The sequence below is a fragment of the Oryctolagus cuniculus genome, chromosome 11 (assembly GCF_964237555.1).
Source record: "Oryctolagus cuniculus chromosome 11, mOryCun1.1, whole genome shotgun sequence".
In the NCBI taxonomy this organism is placed as follows: Eukaryota; Metazoa; Chordata; class Mammalia; order Lagomorpha; family Leporidae; genus Oryctolagus; species Oryctolagus cuniculus.
The window spans coordinates 105,892,094-105,906,348 of record NC_091442.1 but is presented as its reverse complement, the minus strand read 5'-3'; the positions used below and the strand labels follow the sequence as shown (position 1 = coordinate 105,906,348).

The following is a 14,255-nucleotide window of genomic DNA, read 5'->3' as shown; positions in this document are numbered from 1 at the left end:
GCTCTGGCAATGAGGAAAATAATAGAATCACAGAGTCTGTGCTCTAGGAGGAATCTTAATGATGGTCCCCAGATGAAGGTCTGCAGGCCCAGATCCGGGAATGGCCTGGCTCCGGTCACGTAGTTACTAACAGATGGGCTTGCAGAGCCCAAGGCTGCTGACCTCTAAACCTGTGCAAGGCACCAGAGTAAGAAACAGATGATCAGAGTGAGCCCGTGCACCTCAACAACTGCAGGTGGATGGAGGGTCAACTCCGGTTTGGAGGAAAAGACCCTGAGTGTTTCTCACTCGTTCCTTGTCTCCACCAGAATGCCGAGCATACGCCTCTGAGGCTGATTCTGTTGCCTTACTGCCTGTACTGTACACTCAAGGCATCTCTCCCAGGTCCTGAATTAAATGAGGTTACTCTCGGCATTTCGGAAGATGACAGCCTCAGCTGCTCTAATCACACCACCTCACACTTGCCACTTGAGAGAGTGGAATGAATCACCCGAATTCACACAGCACTTTTTAAAAAATTGTACTTATTCATTTCAGATGGAGGGAGGTGAGGTGACAGAAAGACAGAGCTCCTGTCCACTGGTTCATTCCCTGAATGCCTGCAACAGCCACAGTTGTGCCAGGCCAAAGCCAGGAGCTCAGAACTCAATCCAGATCTCTCACATAGATGGCAGGTCCCAAGTACTTGAGCCATCACCCACTATCTTCCAGGACACACATTAGCAAGAAGCAGGAATCAGGAGCTGAGCTGGCTCTAACCCACGCACTCTAATATGAAATGCAGGCATCCCAATCTGCAGTTTGACCCCTAGGCCAAACGCTCACTAGTCACACAGCATTTAGAATAAAGTTGAGGTTTTCCTTACTACGTGCACGGTCCAGAGTGATATGGCCCTGGCTGATTGGTCTTCTGTTTCTTTCTCCCTAGCCCAGTTGACTTCAGTCATGTCAACCTTTTGCTATTCCTCAAACATGACAAGCTCCTGCCAACCTAAGACCCTCTGTCCTGCCCAGAAAACTCTGCTCCCAGATCTTTGCAAGACTCCATCCTTCTAAACATTCAACTCAGCTCACAAGCCACCATCTCAGGGGACCTTCTCTGTTCATGCATTACAACTTTCACTTCTCTTGTCCTCTTAAAATTTCTATATAGCACTTATTATTAAACATTTTATAATGAATAATGATTTACTCTATAGCTATTATAATTATATTTATTATCATCATTATTATCGTGGAGAGATATTTGGAGCTCATTTAATGCCTGCTCCATTCTCAAATATAAACTGCATGGGAACAGGAATATTGCCCTGTTGATCACTATCATTCCAGAGTCTAGTACACAGGTCAGAGCATAGTACACAGGTCAGTAAGTATTTGAAGAATAAACAAATAAATATGCTCATTAGTGGCAGATATTATAACTCAAACCCTCTAACTCCTAATGTGATTTCTTTCATCTTGGGGAAATTAAAGGATTCTGGTGTATGTCTAAGTACTCTTTCATAACCCAGTTTTTCCCAGCTTTAAAAAATTTTATTATTAATACTATTATTGTTATTATTATCACTAGTTTTCCTTAGAGACTTAGCAGTTTCCCCACATTGTCCCTCATGATGAAATTTTCAGAGGTGTCCTCTATGTTTATAAACTGTAATCCTTTGAAGGGTTAGACATCATCATAACTGCTAAGCTGTCCCTCTACCACAAGAGCCTGTTTTTGCCTCCTTTGGAGTGATGTCACCTCCTAGGAGAAGTCATATTATAGACCATAGTGTCATTTGGAATAAAAAATGTACGGCTTCCTGATGGAGCCACACCACCAGGGAACTAGCTCTCTCCCAGATGAAAGTGGAGGAGAGTCGTCTTGGTGCTTAGGTATGACAGAACGCTGAGCATAAACACTGACAAGAATGGGCACAGAGGATGGTGGATGTGTTAACTTTGAGCTGCAAGCTCAGCCCTCTTGTTACAGGCTTCACAAAGGGTTTCTTTAAGATCTTTAGAAAAACCCTTTCAGCTTTAGGTAAATGTGGTGTTAAACCACTAATTGTTAACCCCTTGCCTCTTCTTATTTAGCTCTTAATCAGATTATACAAAAGCTTTCAAATGTTCTTGTTTTCTAAAGACAGTGTGTGAGAATAAGGCTAACCTTCCGGCTTCAAAGTCTAAATTTTAAACGTTTACCATTGGACATGCTCACAAAGTTTTCATTTTAAAAATCAATCCTTCCCCCCACCCCACCCCCCAAAAAATCAACCCTGCCTCCGGAGAGCACATATCTATGTTCCCATGATTCTCAAATCTATAGACCTCTCATTCTGATCTCTCTTCTGGATTCCACACCTCATTTGGAACTGAAGGCTTGCACATCTCTATCTCGATGTCTTCCAGGTACTTTATATCCACTTATCAGTGTATTTCTTGTACTTATTGCTCTTCCTGCATTATGCTAACAGAATCACCACCCACCTGAAAGAGGTTCACTGAGGAAAACTTAAAGCATTCTTTGCCTCTTCTTTAATTCTTTATTTTCTGTGAAGTGTGAATCCATAGTTTTCTATGCTTAGCTGCCATGCCAGCCACCCTAGTTCAGGTCTTCATCTCTCAAAACTAGGTTATTGTAACAGCCTCCCAACTGAGCCCTGCCTCTGGGCTGTCTCTAATACACTACACTCAACAGTACTAAACAGGTTATCTATGATCCTACTCTAAGATACTAATTGGCAATAACTTCCAGGGCAAAAAACCTACAAAATAAAGTCCAAATTCTTCAGCATATTCAGATATCTTTGGTATCTTGCTCTATATATTTTAGTCCCATTCTTCAACACTTCATCCCATGAAATTCACACAAGCATCTACACATACACTGTAATCAGAGTAGGTTGTACACATGCTTAAAGGCCTCCGTATCTTGGTACATGCAGTTTGCTGTGCCTTGCACACCCTTTACCTCCACTCTTACTTGTTTAGGAGCAAACCTCTTCATCAATGTGAAGTCTTCCCTACCTCTCCCACATTGTCTGCAAGGATGACAGCCCCATTCTGTGATTCCACGCCATTTACTCCATGCTCCATTATGGCATTTATCACTCTATGTCATGGCCTTTCGTTTGTACATCTGGGTTTTTCCCACTGAAAGGTTAGCTCATTCACAATAGGGTCTGCCTCTTCTTTCATCACTCTTCCCTTCACATTTGAATCCCAGTTTGCTCTCTTACCTGGATCTGCTCCTGTGAGAGGTTACAAGGAGGAGTTCAGATCACGAATGTGTTTGTTTCTTACTCCTGTAATGTGTAATTTAGTAATAATGGGGTGAAATAAAGGAACTCAACTTCTCAGTACAACAATGGGACTTTTTGACTCCATGGCAAGGTATCTTACAAGTTACCTAAGGTCACCAAGTGAACATTTTATTCCTAATTATGGGTTTGGGATTTAGTGACATAGAATTCATGCTTTTTTCCAACCAAAGATATGTGTAGGGTAATAAGTAAATATTTTCTTACAAACTATGAAAGAGAATAAATAGATGTGATTATAATTTTTCAGTGTCAGGGTGTGATCTCCACAGATATGCCTAGAAAGCTTATGTAGCCCTGAAATTTTCTGTAAGATTTAGAAGCATAAACCTACCTTAGGCCAGCCTTGGCTGTGGAATCCAGGGTGTCAAATGGCATCAGTATGTTCTAGAAAACCTCATCTTCACCCATATTCCACTGAGAACATGACATAGACAGAATTATACAAAAATGGGTAGAGGATTCTAGAAGGTGAAGATGTTGTGGTCAAGATCCTCCTGGGGAGCAGAGAGCACAGGTTAGTTCATAGTAGGGAGAGAAGAAAACACAGGTTGTAAGAAAGTAAAAAAAAAAAAAAAAAAAAAAAAAAAAAGGACAAGATAGTCAAATTGAAGTATGAGATATGTCTACTTTTTCAGTGGATCTAACATGATACCTGATACAAAGTAAATGTCAAATAAATAATCCTTGAATTAAAAACAAAAGATTTGGAGTGAGCGGTTGGCATAGTGGTTAAGAGGCTGTTGGAGACGCTTACATTTGTATGTCAGATGGCCTAGTTTGAGTGTTGGCTCCCCTTCTGATTCAGCCTCTTGGGAGGTAGCAAGTGATGACTCGAGTATTTAGGTCCCTGCCATCCACATAGGAGTTCTGGACTGAGTTCCAGACTCATGGCTACATCTGGCCCTGCCATAGCTGTTGCAGGCATTTGGGAAGTGAACCAGTGCTTGGGAGATATTCTCTCTCTCTCTCCTCACCTTCCAAATAAATAAAAATAATTTTAAAAACATTTAAAAAGCACCGGCACCGTGGCTCACTAGGCTAATCCTCTGCCTTGCGGCGCTGGCACACCGGGTTCTAGTCCCGGTTGGGGCACCGGATTCTGTCCCGGTTGCCCCTCTTCCAGGCCAGCTCTCTGTTATGGCCCGGGAGTGCAGTGGAGGATGGCCCAGGTCCTTGGGCCCTGCACCCCATGGGAGACCAGGAGAAGCACCTGGCTCCTGGCTTCGGATCAGTGTGATGCGCCGGCCGCAGCGCGCCGGCCACGGCGGCCATTGGAGGGTGAACCAATGGCAAAAAGGAAGACCTTTCTCTCTGTCTCTCTCTCTCTCACTGTCCACTCTGCCTGTCAAAAAAAAAAAAAAAACATTTAAAAAGCAAAAGATTTCAAGATTTTTGTTTTCCTTTAGACTCTGGGAAAGCCAAAATTATCATACAGCTTTTAGATTTTCCCTCCCAACATGATAACTTCCTTTACACAACAACTATTCATTAATGGAAGACACACTCACTCCTGCAGCTTGTGTGGAGTTGGAAGGAGCAGGAGAGTTTGAGGGGAGAGTGGTCTCTGCTATCCAGCACCAAGTCAAGCAGGGACCCATGATAGAACTGGAAGTGCCGGAGAATGCAGGAAATTGAAATGCAGCAGCCAGGACTCAGCTCCTTAGTTCCACAGAAACAAAAGCGGAAAGCTTGTTTTTCCAACTGCATACTCAGTGAAGCAGGTGAGTTGGGGAGGTGGGAGATGAAATATAATGAGGGTGTCAGAATTGGCTACAAGTTTGCAAGAGTCAGTTTCTAAATATTCCTGAATTTCATGAGTCATTGAATTCAGCCATTACTAAATATTAAAGTTTACAGTAAAATATATTAATGCAAGGGTAATAAACTTCCACAGCTCATCAACCAAGTTTTATTGTTATTTATATCCTGGAAATTATTTTAATCTATAATATCTGTTGCTGGATGATGAAAATATTATGTAATGGTATGTTGCTATTTATCACTTCCTAACTCCATGTTTAGTGATGTCATGCTTGAAATCAGCTGTGGCGAAAGGATTTTTGACATGGATAATGGCAAATGCTACAAATTCAGATGCGTCCTTTTGGAAAAAAATGCATGTTTATTCATTTTCAATTACTTGAAAGGAAGTAAGAGACAGAAAAACAGAGACAGAGAATGAGGTCGTCCAACCGCAGAGTCACTCCTCAAATACTTTCAATAACTAGTCCCAGGCCATGTTGAGGCCTGAAACCCAGAACTCCATCCAGTGCTCCCATGTTGGTGGCAGGCACTCAAGCACTGGAGCCATTACTTACTGCCTCCTGTCGAGAGCAATAGCAGGAAACTGGAATAGGGCACTGAGACTCAAATCCAGATACTTTGAAGTGGAATACAGGTGAATCTAGACGCAACTTAACAGCTATGTCAAACCTGACTTACCTTCAGAATGGGTAAGATTGCAAAATTGGAGAAGATAAAGGAGGATCATGTCTAGCAGACAGGCTCAAGTCCCCTCAGGTGACAGGAGTTTTCAGATACAAAGATGAAGGCACAAGAAGCCGTGTCAGCAGTCACAGGGCCAGAATTCAGAGGACAAGATGGCTGACTCTTGGGTCTCCATATAGCCAGACCGCCATATATTAGTAAAACACTTTAAAAGTTCTGAGTTCCATCTTTAGCTACTCTTTGATTCGAAGATTCCTCTCATATCTTTCCAATGTATTTTCCTTTCTCTCAAGTTACTAGAGTTAATTTTTGTTGCTTGTAGTCCAAGAATGAAACAATACAGGCTGCATTGCTATTTGGAATGTCTCAGACACTGCAGTTAGTTGCATCAGTCTGCTGACATAATAGTCACAGAAGTAGAGGTCCCTTTGGCAGCCCCTGTACTCACAACTCCACCATCCTCCTGATTCTACCCACTTCCCTCCTCACAGGCCACCCCTCTGCCTCCTCCCTTCAGCTCTCCGCTAGATTCAGCTTCCTACCTCCTCTAAGGGAGACCAAGCTCATCCTGTTCCATTGTCCTCCTGTTCTTCTCTAGGTGGCTCAGGTCCAGCCTCCTCAAGACAGATAAATAACTGGGTCCTGTGGTCATTGCAAGGCCTAGAACTCCCTCCTAGTCAGACATCTTAGCCACACTGCCTTAGTCTGCTGGCAGCTTCCTGGATGCAGATATCAGCCCCTGGTCTAGATGGTTCTGGTCAAATTTGTGGGTAGAAAATATTAAGAGCTTATTTTTTAAGATTTATTTTTATTTATTTGAAAGGCAGAATGACAGAGGTGGGGAGAGATACAAAAACAGAAAGAGATCTTCCTTCCACTCGCTCACTCCTCAAATGGCCGTAATGTCTGGGGCTAGGCCAGGCCAAAGCCAGGAGCCTGGAGCTCCATCTGGGTCTCCCGCATGGGTAGCAGGGGCCCAAGGACTGTGGCCATCTCCTACTGCCTTCCCAGGCACATTAGCAGGGAGCTGGAAGAGAAGTGGAGCAACCAGGGCTCAAAACAGCACTCTGATATGGGATGCCAACAACACATGCAGTGGCTTAACCTGATGTGCCACAACACTGGCTGCAAAAGTATCAACATTTATACATAAAGTGACTTCTGTCACAGGGGACTATAGGTTTGGCCAGCAACATGAGCCCTGTGCAGGTATCAGCCATTGCATGAGGGAGAAATCATGTAAATATGTAGGAGAAAAGGCTAAGATTACAAATGAGGGATCCCCAAGTGGGCTAGCAGGGGAAGCCAGACAAATGTTTGCAAGGTCTATTAGAGTACCGTGGTGAGGACTTTGATAGGCACTTGGTCTTGCCCTGAGTCACTCAAGCTGAAACAGGTCTGGGGAAGCTAGCCATGTGATAACTTGGAACAACCACAGACCCACAGAGCCTTCACAGGTCACAGAGCGTGCAAACAAGGATGAGCTAATGAGGGACTTGTCAGAGACTCTGAGATCTCAGACAGCCTAAAGCAGGCTGACAGCCCTTCCTCCACCTCCAGAAACTCTGCAGTGGCGCACTGATCCCCCTATGTGGAAAACCTCCAGCCGACAGGGCAGGCCTGCCTTTCATGTTGTGCGGAGATAGGAGTTACAGTCAAATCTGGCTTGAACAATCCCAGAGGAATCATTCTGGCTTCAGAGAGCACATGATTCCATTGAGCCCAAAATAAAATTCAATCTTAATAATTGACATTAATTAGAACTTGCCACTTTAGAGACTGCAATACCTAATTATAGGTCATATTTGAGAGCTTACTATGGCAAGACACTGAGCTAAATGTGTTACCTATATAATCCTATTTAATCATTGCAATAAACCTTAGAGATGGGGAATATTATTAACTCCTTTGTACAGGTAAAGAAATTAAAGTTTGAAATCAGAGTTGTGTAGTTAAAGGTAAGGCTCCAATTAAGGCTTTCAAGCCTTCAAACCCAGTCCCTGCCACTACATTCTAGTTCATCTTTCTTTCTTTCTTTTTTTTATTTATTTGACAGGTAGAGTTACAGACAGTGAGAGAGAGAGAGACAGAGAGAAAGCTCTTCCTTCTGTTGGTTCACTCCCCAAACTCCCCAAATGGCCACCACGGCCAGTGCTGCACCCATCCGAAGCCAGGAGCCAGGAGCTTCCTCCTGGTCTCCCACATGGGTGCAGGGGCCCAAGCACCTGGGCCATTCTCCACTGCCCTCCTGGGCCACAGCAAAGAGCTGGACTGGAAGAGGAGCAACCAGGACTAGAAACTGGGGCCCATATGGAATGTCAGCACCGCAGGTGGAGGATTAACCAAGTGAGCCACAGGGCCAGCCCTCTACTTCATCTTTCTAGATACTCATAAAAAACCCTGATTATGACATGTATTAGCTTTGTTTTAAAGAAGGGATAATTTGACAGAATTCAGAGACTGACTGCAGATAGCATAACTTAGTAGAATATGAACCAAGACAACTCAGATCTTCCGACACCAATGGAAATGCACCTGAGTGCAATAGAAATATCATGTTTTGGACTTGCATTCAAATGTGGGTTACAGGATGTATTTACTGTGAGACTTAAGCAAACTTATCAACATCTCTGAGCTATGAAAAAGGATTTGTGTGCCTACATTAAAGGGTAATTATAAGGATTCAATGAAACAATTTACTTACTTAAATCTGAACTGGCCTTGTGATTTGTTTGGCCAGAAGAATGTGAAAAAAGTAACCTGCCAATTCCAACTGTAGTTCTCCTGAATAAATATTTCCTTCTTCCTCTCCAAAGTCTCTGATCTATCCACCAAACCTGACAAAACAGCACAATCTCAGTTCAAACCCATAAGTATATACAGAAAGGAGGCACACCTTGCCAATGGTTGATGTTCCAAAGATTCTTTTAGTAGATATTATCTGGAACCCTAAATGATTTTTCCAATATGAGGGATTCCAGAGTATATATTAGGAATTCAATTTTTCCCCCTAAAAGGTATGTTGAAACCCTAGCCCCTAGTACTTGTAAATATGACCTTATTTGCAAATAGTCATTGAAGATATAATCAAGTTGAGGTCCTACTGGATTAGGGTAGATCTAATGACTAGTGTCCTTACAAGCTGAGAAAACTTGGGAAAAACACAGAGGAGAGAATATCATGTGATCACAGAGTCAAATATTGGAGTGTTGTTTGCAAGCCAAGAAATACATAGGAGTCAGCCATCAAAAACCAGGACAGAGGCATGGAGTGCATTCTCCTTCAGAGCCTCCAGCAGAAACCAACCCTGCTGGCCCCTTGATTTTAATTTTCTAGTCTCTGCTACTGTGAGTGAATGAATTTCTGTTGTTTTAAGCCATTGTATTACAGGCATCCTAGAAAACTAATGTGATGTGCTAAGTGGAGTTTCAGCTTTCAATGCCTAAAAACAAAACCAGCACAGAGCCTAGTGGATTAAAACAACAGTATTTTGGCTCAGGATGTGTGGGTCAGCAATGTGGGCTGGGCTCAGCTGAGCAGTTCTTCTTGTCTTGGCTGGGCTCACTCAAGCATCTTCTATCAGCTGCTAGGCCAGCCAAGGAATTGTGATCGTTGGAGGCTACAGCTGGAATGGTTGATCTTTGTATCCTGGGCTTCTTATTCCCTAGCAGTCTTGCCTGCTTTTGATGCTTCTGATGGTAGCAGGCAAGGTTCCAGGGGCACACACATACACACATCAGGAGAACTACAGTTGGAATTGACAGGTTACTTTTTTCACATTCTTCTGGCCAAACAAATCACAAGGCCAGTTTAGATTCAAGTAGTGGAGAAATAAATCCCAACTCCTGATGAGCAGACATGCAAAGCCAAGTTGTAAGAGAGACTGGACACAGGGAGGGTGGCCATTTTTACCATTAGTCCATCTCAAGGAAAAGCCCTGCTACTACTCCAAAGGATCTCCACTGAGCTCTATTCAGTCCCAAGGGACAAAGGGATTTTCCTTGCTCCCATGATAGCTTTATTGGGAATGTAGGGCCCTACCTTTCTCTGTTAACAAGCAAATTGGGGTATTTATAGAAGAGTTGTTCTCATGAGTATGTCAGGGGAAGAGAGAGTGAAGCCAAGTCCTGGGCTTTCTCCCATCCTCTCTTGCCTCACTCCTGCATAAGACAAGATGCTAGAGCTGTGGGAAGAAGCCCTTGTGAGATGCTGGCTTCATAATCCTCTGTCTCAGTTCTGCTCACTGAAATGAGGGCGTGGCAGCCTCCAGATTATTCCATTTCCTTGCCTTGATCCCTAATCCTAGCTGGTATTCCTGCCTACGTGGTTTTTAGGTATGGAGCTCTCCCTCGGGCCCCAAATGACTTCTTTGATATTTCTCCTGTTTCATTTTACCCATTTACCCCATCCCTACGAAATTACATAATGGGAATTAGTCATCTGGACAAGATGGGGACCATGGCCCACTGGGACTCTGTCCCTTCAGAAGGCAACTGGCAGTGCAAGCTTCAGCTGGTCGCTCTGCTGGAAAAGGGTAGATTTTTGTTCTTTGACTTTGCAAGTTTTTAGAAGAAACCGACAATCTATATTGTTGTATATAATTCAAGGATTTTTAAGTGTGGATGTCAAATTCTAAACACATATTAATATAACATTTGGCCTGAGAAGCACCAGACTGTGAATTTTTGGAGAGGAAATATTCCTTTCTTTCTACTTGGAGTTCTCTGAATCTCTGCCCTGAGGCAGTGAGTACAGACCTGACTGTCTTGACATAGTGCCCATGTGGGGATGGAGCACAAACAAGACACTTGGAAAGTCTGGACCAGGAGAACAAACGTATAAAATATCCTAAGTGCAATGGCCACATGTGAATTCAGACTGCTGGGGTTCAAATCATGACCCTGGCCCATACTAGCCTAAGGATTAGGCAGGTGGACGGAGCCCTTGCTGATCAACATGGCATACAGGAAAGAGCATAATCAGCACTATCCAAGCAGATTCACAACAAACAGAATCTCAAGCTCCAGCCTCAAGTCTACTGAGTCAGAACCAAGATTTGAGCACAATACTCACATTATTCTTATACATATTAAAGTTTGAGAAGTACTAAATTAATTGCAGTTCTCAGATTTCCAGTCGATAACAATAGTAGGTTCATAGGATGTAGAAAGTTAAATGAACTAATGAGAACAAGGCACTTACACAATGCCCATCCCATACCAAGCACTCAATCATCTTAAATAAACTGGACTTGGATTTGTAGATTAACCCAAAAAGAAATATGCACACTATGAAAATGATCACATGGGAGAGTTTATCTGTAAAATGAATCATATTTAAGAAGCTAACCTCCCTGCATTATCACTGTTTCTGTGAAACAATGATTGCTGAGTTTCACTAAGACATACCTTTTTGCTTCCCACTTTCCTCTGTAGCAGTCACATATCCCAGTGGAAAAATCCATCAGAGGGTGCTTGTTGAGTAGGACTGGGGAGGGACCTCAGTAACTAAGGTAGAATAACATGCCAGGCACCTGGAGTCTGGCACATAGTGGGTGCTCACTGAATGGCATCTTTTACGTTCATTCATTGAACATGCATTCTGTCTCAGAAGCTCCCTATAAATGGGTTGGTGAATTAAATCTTATTCTATGCTTTCTAAACAAAAAAACGCAGAATGTAAGTGCTTCTTCCAAAGAACATCTATTATACATAATGAGAGGAAGATTGCTTGTTTTGTTTTGTTACTAGATTTTATAACATTTGAATTTTTCTACTGATATGAATAAAAGATGTGCTCATATAGGAAATATAACACATATAAAACCATTGTAAATCCTTCCACCTGAGAACAATAGTGTGCTGTTTCTCTTCTTTCATTCTCTTTTCTAACTGGTTATATATTCTAGGGATACTTACACAAATGGATCTGAATTCTGAATAAGCAATTTTGTATCTTAGCTTTTAAGTTTTACTTGAAAATTCCATGCCAGTAAATAGATTTCTTTTAAATCCTTTTAATGAAGACCCTAATAGTTATGGCTCTACCATCATTTATTGTTCTGTTGTTGGTCATTTGGGTTATCTATGTTTTCTCTATTAAAAGTAGTATTTTGGAGCAGTGCTGTAGTGTAGTGGGCTAAGCCTCTGTCTGCAGCGTCAGCATCCCATATCGGCGCTGGTTCATGTTCCGGCTGCTCCTCTTCCGATCCAGCTCTCTGCTATGGCCTGGGAAAGCAGTAAAAGATGGCCTAAGTGCTTGGGCCCCTGAACCCATGTGGGAGATCTGGAAGAAGCTTCTGCCTCCCGGCTTCTGATCAGCCAAGCTCCGGCCGTTGCAGCCATTTGGGGAGTGAACCAGCAGGTGGAAAACCCCTCTCTCTGTCTCTCCCTCTCTCTGTCTGTAACTCTATCAAGTAAATAAATAAAATCTTTTTTGAAAAGTAGTACTTCAGTTGAGGTCTTTTATATTCATATAACGTTTGCTAGAAATGAATCTTATTAAATGACTTTTTTGTTTAGTGTTTATTCTCATTTTATTTGGAAAGGCAGAGAAATAGGCAGAGACAGAAAAATCCTCCTTCCATGGTTTTCTTTTCAAATGTCCACAGCAGCTGAATTAGGCCAGGCTGAAGCCAGGAGCCTAGAACTCTATCCAGGTCTCCCATATGAGTGACAGGGACCCAAGAACTTGAGCCATTACTTATTGCAACCCAGGGTGTGGATTAGCAAGAAGAAGAGCCAAGATTCAAGTCCAGGCACTCCCAAATGGAATGTGGGCATCCCATTCTTAACCTCTGTGCCAAGTGCCTGCCCTTCCATTGAGGTCTTCACAGATAGATTCTTGGCTACATATCAGATTATTTCTTTATATTTTTGCTGGATATTAATCTCAATGAATGGGATTTCTTATTTAAAAGAATATAAGATTGTCAATACTGTCAATATTTATTTCCATAGCCTGAACTGAGTATTACAAAATCTATCTTTTAATCTATTTTTTAATAGGCAAACATATTACATTTGGGTCAGAATGGCTGATGTGACTTGCCCGAGGTTTCCCAGCTCACTAGAAACAGGGCTAAATATCAAAGAGAAACTTCTGTACCCAGTATAGGGCAACCCCTATCACATCATATTATTTTTTCCTTTTACTCGGTCTCAACAACAGGTAGCACTGGACAGTCTCAGTTCAGCAAAGGGTGTTCCATGATTCAAGCACCGTGTTTACCCAAGGAGTTCTATAATATTGTTCCTGCTGTATGACAGGATACTGGAATTCTCCAAATTTCTTTGATAAAATTTCAAGTGTGGAAAGTGTTGAATAAAGAGTTCTGGGCTTCTGGGTTTGGCCTGGTTCAACCTCAGCTGTCGCAGGCATTTGGGAGAGTGAACCCACTGATAGATGCTCTCTGTCAGTCCTCTCCCTCTCTACCCAAGATTAAAATTAATCAGTTAAAATTCTTAAAAATAAAATATTAAGGGGCCGACACCATGGCTCACTTGGTTAATCCTCCGCCTGCAGCGCCGGCATCCCATTTGGGTGCCGGGTTCTAGTCCCAGTTGCTCCTCTTCCAGTCCAGCTCTCTGCTGTGGCCTGGGAAGGCAGTGGAGGATGGCCCAAGTGCTTGGTCCCCTGTACCCATGTGGGAGACCAGGAGGAAGCACCTGGCTCCAGGCTTCAGATCAGCGCCGTGCCAGCCATAGCGGGCATTTGGGGAGTGAACCAATGAAAGGAAGACCTTTCTCTCTGTCTCTCTCTCACTGTCAAATAAAATAAAATAAAATAAAATATTAAAAACAGAAAACAGAAGAAAATGAACAAACAAATATTTTGGCAGTTCTTCTTTATTACCCCCAGCCTGGTCCAAACCATCGGGGCTCCCCTGGTGACAGCAGCAATCTGCTAACTGCTCTTCTGCTGTCACTTTTGCTTCCTGCAGTTCTTTATCTCACTCAAAAGCCAGAAACAGCCTCTAAAAACGTGAACTCGGTCATTCTCCTGCATATAAGCATCTACTGGCTTCCTGTTGGACTTCAAGTCCACACCGCCTACAGTGACTTATGTGACCCCCTCATCTGACCCTGTCTTCCTCTGCAGCCTCCCATGGCACACTCTTCATCCCTGTGCTCTGGTCCCTTTCTTCTGCTCCTTCAATGATTCAATCTGCTTCCTGCCTCAAGGCCACTGTATCTTTGTTTTCACTGCCAAGGTCTTGCTTCCTCCCTTCTTCACCTGGCTGACTCTTACCATTCAGGTTTCAACACTGTTTGAGCTCCTCAGAGATGCCCCCCAGAACATTCTTGCCAGAGTACTTCACATATATTCCACCACCCTGTCATGCTACTCCATGTTAATCTTCACGACACTTACCATAACTTGAAATTACATTAGTTATTTACTTATTAATTAGAATGCAAAGTGATCGCTGTTAAATATAAGAGTGGGAATAAGAGAGGGAAGAGATGTACAATTTGGGACATGCTCAAGCTGACTTTC

At 42.8% G+C, this 14,255-nt stretch overlaps 1 pseudogene; it reads right to left on the bottom strand.

The window, feature by feature from the left end:
• Positions 1 to 13,480, bottom strand: part of LOC127490168 (large ribosomal subunit protein eL30-like) — a 114,397-nt pseudogene extending 100,917 nt beyond the window's left edge.
• Positions 13,481 to 14,255: the final 775 nt, after the last annotated feature.